The following is a 13061-nucleotide window of genomic DNA, read 5'->3' as shown; positions in this document are numbered from 1 at the left end:
GGGACGCTTCACCGACTGAGCCAGCCAAGTGCCCCTAGTGGTTTCTTGATAAAACTCTGGTTGGCAACTATAAATGTCTTTGATTCTTGAAAAATGTATTGTAACTAAATCTAGTTTTGTAGGAAAACCCTACCCAACACAGGGTGGATCAGTGGGGGTGGAGTGGAAAAGATGAAAAGAATTCTTGGTGGTAGAAAGTTTGAGGAACCACTGAGCTAGCATCTCCTCCCATCCCAGCGGGAGCTTGATCTCCAAATTAAGCATTTGTTTCTGAGCTTAGGAGGCAGCAGCTGCCACAGAAGGTTAGGATACAATGCTTTGCAGCTGACCAGTACCCTTCCTGAATTGGCTTCTCCCTCCACTAGGCCAGGCGTGCACCCCTGTTGGCTTTCTCTGGGCTGGCTTCCAGCCCCTGGCCACTCCCTAAGGTCCCTTAGGGTCACTTCGCTACCTACAGCCCTGCAATTTGGGACCAGCTCCTGTCACCTTCTGTTTAGCAGTTAAAATTCCATACGTGCAAAATTGAGGAAATGACCCAGTATGAAATGTTGGCTGTTTTCAGACCCCAAAACTTTCTTTTCAGTTAGTTGGTGTTTAATAACCTTGTATTTGAACTAAAATTATAAAATCCTAGTCCTGGATCCCTATCTTTCAGCATCTCATAAAATCAGTTTTCCCAAGCACATGGCTTTTAAAGTTTTATCTACTACATGTAAATGACCATTTTGCGTACTAGTTCACTGGATGAGAAGATTCACACACACACTTCTATGAAAAAAATCCACTTGCTTGGAATCCATCTTTCTATTTCCAGTCCTAAAAGAGTCCAAGGAGTTATTGAAACCATTTTCTCTTCCCTGTCTCCATCACTACTTAGTTCCTAGTGCAGGCTCTGCTTGTATTGAACCTGGATCACTCCAGTAATCTCACCAATTTCCTGGCCTTCACGTCTTTGCCTCACCCCTCTGTGCCCTACAGGGCAACAGGTATGATCTTCCTAAAATGCAAATCTGACCATGCCACTTTCCTCCTTGAAATTCTTCATGGCTTTTGTTTTTACTCACTTAAAAACATTTACATACAATAAAATTAACTCTTTTTAGGTGCATTTGTATGTGTTTTGACAAATGCATACCGTTAGTAACCAGTACTACAACCAAGATCGACAAGAGTTGCTTCTCACAAAAATCAACCCCCAGCCCTTGGCAACCACAGATCTATTTTCTGTTCTTTTAATTTCTCCCTTTCCAGCATATCTCTTAAACAGAATCATACAGTATGTAGCCTTTTAAAAAATACCTTTTTATTTTGAGGTACTTGTAGATTGATAGGTAGTTGAAAGAAACAGCACAGAGAGATGCTTCACCCTATTTCCTTCAATGATGACAATTTGCAACCAGGATGTGCACTGATGCAGTCAAGAAACAGAAATTTCCATCACTACAAGGATCTCTCCTTTTGCCCTTTTATACCCTCCCCCTCCCCCTTTCCTTAAACCCCTGGAAACTGCTATTCTGTCCTTTATTTCTCTAATGTTGTAATTTCAAGAATGTTATATAGATGGAATCATACAGGATGTAAACTTTTGGAATTGACTTTTAAAAAAAATTATTTTATTTTTGAGAGAGAGTATGCACGTGAGTAGGGGACAGGGAGGGGCAGAGAGAGAGGGACAGAGGATTGGAGAGAGAGGGGAACAGAGGATCGGAAGCAGGCTCTGTGCTGATAGCAGACAGCCCGAAGTGGGGCTTGAACTCATGGACCATGAGATCATGACCTGAGCCAAAGCTGGACACTTAACCAACGGAGCCACGCAGGTGCCCCATCGGATTGACTTTTTTTACTCAGTCTAATTCTCTGGAGATTCATCCAAGTTATTGCATGTATCTATAGTTTGTTTCTTATCGCTGAATAGGATTCCATGTTGTAGATGTTCACAGATGTGTCTGTCCCTCTGCCATCCCCACACAGTCTTGATTATTGTAGCTATCTAATAAGTCTGAAATTGAGGAGGCTGATTTTACCTACCTTATTCCTCTTTTTCTGAGTTGTTTCAGTTATTTTAATTATTTTAGTTCCTCTGTCTTTCCATATAAAGTTTGGAATTTTCTCATCTATCTTCATTAGAAAATCTTGTTGGGATTTTGGTAGGAATTGTGTTAAAGCTGTATATCAATTTGGGGAGTATTGACATCCTTACTATGTTGAATAGTAATCCAATCCGTGAACACATATGTCTCTACTTAGACCATATTTGATTTCTTTCATCAGTGTGGTGTAGTTTTCAGCATACAAGCTCTGTACATGTTTTGTTAGATTTACACCTAAGTATATAATTTTTTAAAAGTGATTGTAAATGGTACCATATTTTTACTTTTGGTGTCCATGAATTCATAGCTAATGTATAGAACCATAATTGGTTTCTTTATATTTGTCTTGTATCTGGCAACCTTACTGAATTCCAAGAATAGTTTTAGGTGTCTCTTTTTGTAGGTTCCTTCGCACTTTCTGTGTCTGTAAGTACAGACAGTTTCATTTCTACCTTTTCAACCTGTATTCAGTTCATTTCCTTTTCTGGCTTTACTGCACTGGCTAGAACTACCAGCACTATGTTGAGTAAGAGTAGTGAAAACAAATATTCTTGCCTTATTCCTAATCTTAGGGGAAAGCATTTAGTCTTTCATCATGAAGTATAATGTTAACTGTAGGTTTTTTGTAGATGTTCTCTATAAAGTGGAGGAAGACTCCCTCTATTTTTATTTTTCTGAGACTTTTTAATCATGAATGGATACTGGATGTTGTCAAATCTTTTTTCACATCAATTGATATGACCATATGACTTTTCTTCTTAACCTTTTAATTTTGTGAATTATTTCAAAATAAAATTAATATTGGGGTGCCTGGGTGGCTCAGTTGGTTAAGCGTCTGACTTTGGTCCAGGTCATGATCTCATGGTTTGTGAGTTCGAGCCCCGCGTCAGGCTCTGTGCTGACAGCTTGGAGCCTGGAGCCTGCTTCAGATTCTGTGTCTCTCTCTCTCTGCTCCTCCCCAGCTTGCACGCGCACGCTCTCTCTCTCTTTGTCAAAAATAAATAAAAAACTTAAAAAAAACAAATTAAAATTAATACAATTTCATATAATTGATATAATTTATATTTAGAAATTATTTTTTAAATTATTGCTGAGTAGGATTCCATGTTGTAGATGTTAACAGTTTGTGTCTATCCCTCTGCCAACCCCACAAAGTCTCTATTATTGTAGTATCTAATAAGTCTAAAAATGAGTATATTTAAAAATTATTTATTTTTGAATATTGAACAGCTTTACATTTCTGGAATAACCCTCATGTGGTCATGGTGTATAATTCGTTTTTTTGTATTGTGGAATTCTATTTGGTAATATTTTGTTAAGGATTTTTGCACCTATATTCATGAGGGATATTTGTTGACAAATTTCTTTCTTTCTTTCTTTCTTTCTTTCTTTCTTTCTTTGTACTGTCTTTGTTTTTGAATAAGGGAAATACTAGATTCATAAAATTAATTGGGAAGTGTTCCACCTCTCCTATTTTCTGGAAGAAATTTTATAGAATTTGTGTTAATTCTTCTTTAAACATTTGGTAGAATTATCCAATAAAACCATCCGAGCCTGGAGATTTCTTTGGGGAGTTTTAAAATTACAAATTCAATATTAAGAGTTATAGGACTGTTCAAATGATCTATTTCATATTGAATGAGTTGTGGGAGACTGGATTTTTTAAGAATTAGTCTATTTCATCTGAATTGTCATATTTATGTGTGCAGAGTTGTCCACAGTGTTCCCCTATGTTCCGTTTGATGTCTGATGTCTTTAGTGATATTTCCTGTTTCATTCTTGATATTGGTAATTTGTGTCTTCTCTCTCTTTGTCTCTCTGTCTCTCTCCCCCCCCCTCTATTTTGCTAGAGGTTTGGCAATTTTATTGATCTTTTCAAAGGAGTTTCTGTTTTTTTCCCAATGTTTTTTTATTTTTAAGAGACAGAGAGAGACAGAGCTTGAGTAGGGAGAGGCAGAGAGAGGGGGAGACACAGAATCCAAAGCAGGTTCCAGGCTCTGAGCTGTCAGCACAGAGCCCGCCGCGGTGCTTGAACCCACAAACCATGAGATCATGACCTGAGCTGAAGTTGGAAGCTTAACCAACTGTGCCACCCATGTACCCCAAAGTAGTTTCTGTTTTAATTTTTTTCTAGTATTTTAAATTACATTGATTTCTGCTCTTTATTATTATCTTCTTTCTGCTTTTCTTGCTTTGTGTTTCTTTTGCTCTTTTCTAGGTTCTTGGAGTGGAAGCTTAGGTTATTGATTTGAGACATACAGAATGTGTTCTCCAACCATAGTAGACTCAAACTAGAAGTCAAAGACAGAAAACATAAAAATAATAGGAAAATCTCATCTATGAAGCCTCAAGGAAAATAAAACAAATACACTGAACTAAAGAAAAATGATGTATAGCATATCATATATTTGTGTATGTTTCTAATTCTTTTAAATTTATTGAGGTATTTTCTTTTCTTTCTTTCCTTTTTCCTCCAAGATATCTTGGTATATCTTTTGCGGGCACCTGAAAACATGTATTCTGTTGTTGTTGTTGTTAGGACTGCCATATAAATACTGATTAAAACTTATTGGTTGGTTTATCAGTTGCTGAGAGAGGGATGTTCTCATCTCCAACTATAATTGTGGATTTGCCTATTTCTTTTTCAGTTCTAAAAGTTTTTGAATCACATATTTTGAAGCTGTGTTGTTTGGTGTGTGCAAATTTAGGATTGTTGTGTCTTCTTGGTGGACTTGTCCTGTTATCATTACATAATGACTTATTTGGGCTCTTGTAATTTTCTTTGCTCTAAAGTTTACTTTATTTGATAGTAATATAACCACTTCTGCTTTCCTTTGATTAATATTTGCACAATATCTATTTTTCCACCCTTTTACTTTCTGCCTATTTCATTATATTTGAAGTGGGTTTCTTCTAAAGAGCACAATGTTGGGTCACTGCTTTTTAATCCTCTTTACCAATCTTTCTTTTAATTGGAATGTTTAGACAATTTACAAGTAAATAAATTGTTGATGTTAGGGCATAAGTTGACATTTTATTTTTTATTTTCTGTTTGTTCTCTCTGTGTTTTGTCTCTGTTTTATTTTTCTTACTTTTTTGTAGATTACCTTTTTTTTTTTTACAATTTGATTTTAATTACTCTATATTGTTTTAAATTAAGAGTGTCTCTTTGTATACTCTTTCTATATAATATATATATATATATATATATATATATATATATATATATATATAGTGACCCAAGATTCCTTCTTTTCTTAGTTCCTACCTGTTTAGAGAACTTTCCTTAGCCTTTATTTTAGGGTAGGTCAAGCTGGCAATGAGTTCTCTTACTGGTCCTTCATCTGAGCATGTCTTTATTTCTCCTTCATATTATCTCTGGATATGTGATTCTTAACTGACAGTTCTTTTCTTTCAGAAATTGAAAAATGTTGTGTCACTTCCTTGATGAGAGATGAGAAATCTACTGTCATTTGAACTGTTTTCCCCGATAGGTAAAGTCTCATTTCTCTTGCTGCTTTCTACATTTTTTCCTTGTTTTTAATTTTTAGAAGTTTAGCTATGATGTGTCTTGGCATGGATTTCTTTGGGTTTATCCTGTTAGGGGTTCACTTAACTTTTTGAATGTATAGATTTATATCTCTTGCTAAATTTGGGAAATAGTCATCATCCTCATCCTCATTCAATACTTTTATGTCCCACCCTCTTTCTTCTCCTTCTTTGAGACTCCAGTGACATGAATGTTAGATCTTTGGTTATGGTCCTGTAGGTCCCTAAGGCTCTGTTCCTTTTTTCTTTCTTTTTTCCTTATTTTCTTTCTGTTGTTCAGATTGGATAATTTCTATTTTTCTATCTTCTTATTCTTATTCTTTCCTCTCTCCCCTCCTTTCTGCTCTTGGGTCCATTCATTGAATTTTTTATTCCTTTAATGTATTTTTTCAGTTCTAAGATTTCCTTTTGATTCTTCTTATATATTCTTTTTTTGGCTGATATTTTGTATTTTTTCCATTTATTTTCAGTGTGTTTATATTTCTTGTTGCAGAATTTTTAAAAAATGTTCATTTATTTATTGGAGGGGGGGGTGCAGAGAGAGAGAGAGAGAGCGAGAGAATCCCAAGCATGCTCCACACTGTCAGTGCAAAGCCCAGTGTGGGGCTTGATCTCACAAACTGTGAGCTCATGACCTGAGCCAAAATCAAGAGTTGGATTCTTAAGCCACCCAGATGCGCCTGCTGAAGGATTTTTATGATTTAAAATTGTTGCCAGATGATTCTAACATCTCTGTCAGTGTTAGAAACAAATCCTTGTCGTTTCACTATCTCACCAACATGTGATATTGTCACACTTTTTTTTTAAAGCCATTCTGCTAAGTGTGTAGTGGTATCACATTGTGGTTTTAATTCGCATTTTACTGATGAGTAATAATGTTGGAAATCTTTTGCTCATTTTTTATAATGAGTAGATTATTTTCTTATCACTGCATCTTCATTAGTTTTTAAAAAGCTCCCTAGCATTTAGAACAATACTTGGCATGGCATACGGGGTCCTATTTAATATGACCCTGTTTGTATTTCCAACTTCATCTTCCAATTTAGTATTGCTCTGATGGCCTCACTCATGATTGAAAAAAGTATAATATCACAGTAGACCTCCTTGTTATTCCCACTCCCAAATCTATAACCCTATCTACACCTGTCCTTCTTTATTCCATCCTAATGTAATTCAAGAAGTGTCTGTCCTCCTAACAAAGATCAATTCTTTTACAAGAGTGTTTGATCCCATCCCCTCTCACATTGTTTAGGACTTTCCTTCCATTATTCCCTTTTCTCTCATGTACTATTGATCTTTCATCCGCACCTAACTGATCATTCCTACCAGTAAACCAATGTGCTCTTGTATCCTCCATCATAAAGAAACAAGAGAACCTCTCTTGTCCTCTAATTCCCTTCCAGCTACTATTTCTTTACTCTGATCCTCTTTATACTCAAATTTCTCAAAAACATTTTCTATAAATGCTGGTCCCACTTCTTCCCTTCCTGTTCCCTCTCTCCTGCCCTCTGATCCACTGAAGTGCTCTTGTCAAGGCACCACTGATCTACTTGGGCAAAATCTAGTGAAGAATTCTCCTACTTGACCACTGCCTTCTGTTTTGAAGCAGCCTCTTCTCTTAGCTTTGGTGATGCCGTATTCCCTAGTGTTTTCTCTTATTTCACTAGCTGCTCCTTGGATTCCTGTGTACTTTCTCCTTTTCTCTCTGTCTTCTGGTTGCGGATGTGTCTCAGAGCTCATAAGGCCACTCTTGAAGAAACTTGAAAACACTTGGCTTTTGTGATATAATTTTAAAAATGATATTACACTACATGATGTCTTTTCATTGAAAAGAAGTCCACATTTATATGATGAGTTAAAATTCTACTAACCACCCGCATACAGCCCTATTCCCCCAGGACCTACTGTATCCCAGTATCTGCGGCCTCTCCAGTCATTCTGTGTCCCCAGGGCCCCTGGCTGCCCAGACTCCTCTCCCTTCCCAGATGAGACATTTCCATGCTGATAGAAAATCTCTCAGCTCTGCAGGTATCAGCTTTTACCTGTCTCAGCTACTTTGGGTGAATGTTCTTTTTCACAGCAAACAGATTATGTTGTTCCTAGTAATTAGCACCATCTGCAATCATTTGTTCATTCCACTTGAAGATAACCAGTCTCTGCCATTAGAGCAAACCCCTTGGAGGCAGCACCTCTGTCCCAGTGCTTGGAACAAACAGTGCACATGAGAGCAATGCAGTAACAACTCCCATGAAGCCAGGAGTTGTCTGTATGCGAATTCAGATTTACATACACAGAGGCTACATGTATACATACTCACGAATACAGGCAACCCTCAGTACTCATCGATGCTGTGTTTGTGTGTTTGCCTACTTGCTAAGCTTTATTTGTAGCCCCATAACCAACACTTGCATGTTTTCGTGGCTGCAAGTGGATGTGAACAGAACTGGTGAGAGTGAGTCACCTGCACACACTCCCAGCTGGGAAGGAACCGGGCGATACTCTTCAACTCTCGCTGGAAAGAGGCATCCTTTTGCCACCTAGTTAGTCGCATGTTTTCATATTTTTGTGCTTTTTGTTGGCGATTTTGCCATTGAAAGTGGCCCCCAAGCCTAGTGCTGAAGTGCTGTCTACGGTTCCTAAGTACAAAAAGGCTGTGATGTGCCTCATGGAAAAAATACACTTGCTAGATGGTTTATCCAGGCCTGAGTTCGAGGTCTACTGATTGTGAGCTCAACATTCACGAGTCAACAATAAATATTAAATAAGGTTTCTTGAGCAGAAATGCACCTAAAACAGGGTTATGTATTGATTAGTTGTTAACAAAGTGACCAGAGGCTCCCAGGAACCTAACCATGTATTTCCTCCAGGGACAATGACTTAGTCTTCAGTAACTCAGGGTTTGTGTTGACTTTATAGAACATAATTACTGCAAATAACAAGACTTGATGGGAAATATCTATCTATCTATTTCCAGTTTGCTTCCCTCAATTATCAGTTGAGGGGGATGTTGGAAAAAATGTATGTACTTGTGTATGTTTGTATTTTGTCTGTTTCTTATGAATTGACTGCTTATTTTCTTTGTTCATTTTTCTTTTGTCTTCTTCCTATCAATATAAATAATTTATATGTCATGCATATTAATTCTTTAAAAAAACTTTTTTTTTAAACATTTATTTATTTTTGAGACAGAGAGAGAGCATGAATGGGGGAGGGTCAGCGAGAGAGGGAGACACAGAATCTGAAACAGACTCCAGGCTCTGAGCTGTCAGCACAGAGCCCGATGTGGGGCTCGAACTCACGGACCACGAGATCATGACCTGAGCTGAAGTCGGCCGCTTAACCGACTGAGCCACCCAGGTGCCCCTTAATTCTTTATCTCATACAAGCTTTGCAAGTATTGCATTCCCGTTGCCATTCTTTAAACTTCACTTTTGTGGTCTTTTCACAGAGGAAAGTTTTAAATGTTTAGATGATCAAATCTGCCCGTCTTTTCCTTTGTAGCTTCTGGGTTTGTTTTTTCATAGAAAGGACTTCTTCAATCTATATTAATAAAATAGAATTCTCTATTTTCTATGTTTTTAAAGGAAGGGAGCCTTCTACTTTATCGGGGATATTTTCAGCATTTTAAGGTGGGAAGCTGCTGAATTAGCAGCTGCTCAGACTCTTTTCTTCCTTCTTTTCCTAGACTTATTCTCAGTTCATGCCTCATGACCAGAATTGATTGATCGCCTCCCAAGTGAAGAGCCACTGCCTGCACGTCTTACTGCACCCACTTCCTCTCTCAGCACTGCTCCCCCAAATGCTGGTCTGTCTCTGGTAGGTTCTGGCTCTGCCCCTCCCCACCTCAGTGCTCTGTTTCTCTGTCTCTCAAAACAAATAAACTTTAAAAAGTTACATATAAGTACAGACTAAAGACCAAAGTACAGACTAAAGTTCTTTAAATAAGAACTTAATGGCCAAGCCTGACATGGGGCTTGAACTCAAACCATGAGATCATGACCTGAGCCCAAGTCAGATGCCCAATGAACTGAGCCACCTAGGTGCCCCTGGCCAAAGCCTTTTTAAAAACCTCTGAAGAGAATGGAAGAATGGACAGTCCTGACTTCACCAAGATGGGTGTCTGCTTCTTTTCTACAGCTCCTGCTGTCCTTGAACTCCCTCACTGGCTGTGTGACAGTTCCTCATGCAGACACCAGGCTGTAGCCAACTGAGCAGCGGGAGCTTGGAGCCTGGCCCTATATCTTCAGGCGTCTGATCATTTCACATAAGAGAGGCACCCTGCCAATGTCTGCCAGGCTGGACATGTATGGCAGGATCATCCACCAGAGTGAGACAGAGCCTTTTCTGCCCCTTCTGCTGGCCAAGGGGCCTTGAGGGTGAAACAGGTCTCCCCACATTTGTGCTGGACTGACCCGCTGCCCTTGGGCCTTTGTTGGGTAGGCAGTTAATGTGTACAGGCTATCTCCTGCTTCCAACCCCTCGGCATTTTTGTCCTCTATCCCAGCAAATCTGAGGGCGGGTAGAAAAGAACTTGCAAACTCTTAGAAGAGACTTTGTTTCAAGGGAGGAGCAGCTTAGAGATGTACGGCCCTGCAAAAATGAAACCAAGTGAGCAAAACTCAACCCAAAAGTCATCAACATTCAAAATAATACCAGAGCATGATAGTCTTTTTTTCCAGATATTAGCTGTGCTCTATTTTCTGTGGTGAAGACCCCCAAATCTCTCTCCAGTGGAAGAAACCTTCATTTCTTTCAGCCTCAACAGACCCTATATCCAGAACTGTTTGCCGTTTTTCAGATTCTTTAAAAGACTTAATTTGTTTAAAGGGAAAAAGATTTTCCTAAAGAATCTGGCTACTAAGGACCTAATTCAGTGCCATGATTTTCTGGCAATCCAGATATTCACAGACATGGTCATGGCGATGATGAAGGCAAAGAAAGGGCTTAAAGGTAAGAGGAGAGAGATGCTTTCTCCCTCTCCTTCTGGGGATCTCTGAGCCCTCACCCCTCACCCCTCCAGTAGGCTGTGGGTTTGGTGCTGCAGCCTAGGTGGCTTCACCACCTGGATGCTTCTGGAAGCTGACACGTTCTCTTTCTGTGGTGTGTGGGTTAGCCAACTATTTCCAAATACAGGTGGCCCTTGAACCAAGTGGGGTTAGGGTAGACCATGCCCTGTGTAATCAAATATCTGTGTATCACTTTTGATTTCCCAAAAACTTAACTACTTAGTAGCCTACTGTTGACTGGAAGACTTGCTAATAATATAAAGAGTCAATTAACACATATTTTATATGTCATATGTATTATACACTGTATTCTTACAATAAAGTAAGCTAGAGAAAGGAAGATCTTATTAAAATCATAGGGAAGAAAAAATACATTTATAGTACTGTGTTGTATTGATCAACAAAAATTCATGTATAAGGGACCTGTGCATTTCAAACCCGTGTTGCTCAATGGTCAGCTGTATTCAGTTTTGTGTTGAGCCTTCTGTCCGGAGCCCTTGCTGGTCTCCCAGGCTGCTGTGCCTCATATTGGGAAGACCCACACGCTTCTCCTTTGCTGTTGTCCGTAGTGAGTGTTCTGAGAGCCTGGGCTGAAAAGGCAGTGTGGCTCCCTCTCACCTGGCAGAGAGCTGTGTCTAGGGCCATCCTGGGAAGCAAGGCCCACTGAGAGCAGGCTGGAAACTGGGCATCCTCTCCCAGCAGGGACCCCATGGGCCTGTGGGACACTGTGCATGTGTAGCTTGCTTAGAAGACAGGGAAGGAGGGGCGTTGGCTTAGGTGTCCCAGGGACTCACTCCTCTATTAAGGTGCCACATTATGTGCTCCTCATTTCTTCTGGCCTCTGAAATACCATCTCCTCACTACCCTCATAGCTGGCTTGGTCAATACCTGGGCCATTATTCACATGTTTGTTGGTTATAATCTTGTCCCCTTACCAACTGTAACCAGGAGAGCAGGGCTCCATCTGTCTTGCTCGCTTATTGCCTGCCATTCAGGGTGTTTGGCAAATGCTTGTTGGTTTTTGAGTGGGTCCAGCTGCACCTGTTTGCACAGGGGATCATCTGTACTACACAGCCTGTGACATGGACAGACTGCCTCAGCTCCTTAGACAAGGTAGGTTTTGAGGAGACTTTGTGATTCCATGTCATGAACATGAAACCACACTGGGAGCTAGTAGACAGGAAATATAGTCACCTGGCTGTCAGTGAGCCTCTAGGTGGAGAGTTGTCTTTGTCCAGAAATGGATGGGCAGGATGCCCTAGTAGATGAACGCCATCAGAAGCTAGAGGAAAACTCCTGCTCCAGGAGTAGTCTTCAGACTCCCTCCCTTATCAGCACCTGTGATATGATGATTTATGAAAAATCACTCAGATGACCAAAATATATTTCTCAGACACATTTGGTCTTCATCCACAGTTCCTTCAGAGCCAAAAGGGTGACACGGGTGTCTTGTTACTAATGAAGGGGGCTTTTGGACCCCATCTCAGGGCAGGGGCTCATGGCCCCAATGTCTCCCTCAACTTCCAGGGAGGGGACAGGGGCTGGAGATTGGATCACCCAATGGCCAATGAGTTAGTCAATCATGACTACATAATGAATCCTCCATAAAAACCCAAAGGACTGGGTTCAGAGAGCTTCGGGTTGGTGAACATGTGGAGATGTGGCAAAAGTGGTGCCCTGCAGAGGGTGTGGAAGTTCCATGCCCCTTCCCTGTACTTTGTGCTATGCATCCCTTCATCTGGCTGTTGATTCTTATCCTTTATCACACCCTTATATAAACTGGTAAATGTAAGCATTTCTTTGAGTTCTATGAGTTGCTCTAGCAAATTAAAAGAACCTAAGAAGGAGGTCCTGGGAATCTCTGATTTATAGCCATCTGGTCAAAAGCATAGGGAACGGCCTGGGCTTGTGATTGGCATCTGAGTTGGGGGTGGAAGACAGTTTTGTAGGACTGAACCCTAACCTGTGAGATCTGATGTTGTCTCTGGGTAGACAGTGTCAGAACTAGATTGAATTCTTAGACACTATGGTGGTGTCTGAGAATAGCTTGGTATTGTGTGGGGGGGGACCCCCTCCCCCTTGTTTGAATTGGGTCTGGAAACCCTAAAAGGGGTAGTGTCAGGGGAGTACCTAATCCCATCCCAGACAGCTCCCCCTCAGCGTGGAGCTTTGGTTCTGATTGGGAGGGATGTCTTCTGTGCACATTGGCTCCGTAACAGTAACTGAGAGAGCAATTAAGTCAGAAAACCAAACAGAATAGAGAAGACGGGTCCAGAAGAAATTCTAGACGGGTCTAGAAAGCCAGGGGGCTTTCTAGAGGACTGAGGGTCAGGGAAGGAGTCTTTGGGGTCATGTGGGGAAGGACCACCTTCCTGAGGGGTTGATGATCAGGCAGGATTTGGGGGAATGCCAGCAG

Source organism: Panthera leo, chromosome B2, assembly GCF_018350215.1.
Source record: "Panthera leo isolate Ple1 chromosome B2, P.leo_Ple1_pat1.1, whole genome shotgun sequence".
In the NCBI taxonomy this organism is placed as follows: domain Eukaryota; kingdom Metazoa; phylum Chordata; class Mammalia; order Carnivora; family Felidae; genus Panthera; species Panthera leo.
Note: the sequence above shows the minus strand (reverse complement) of the source record.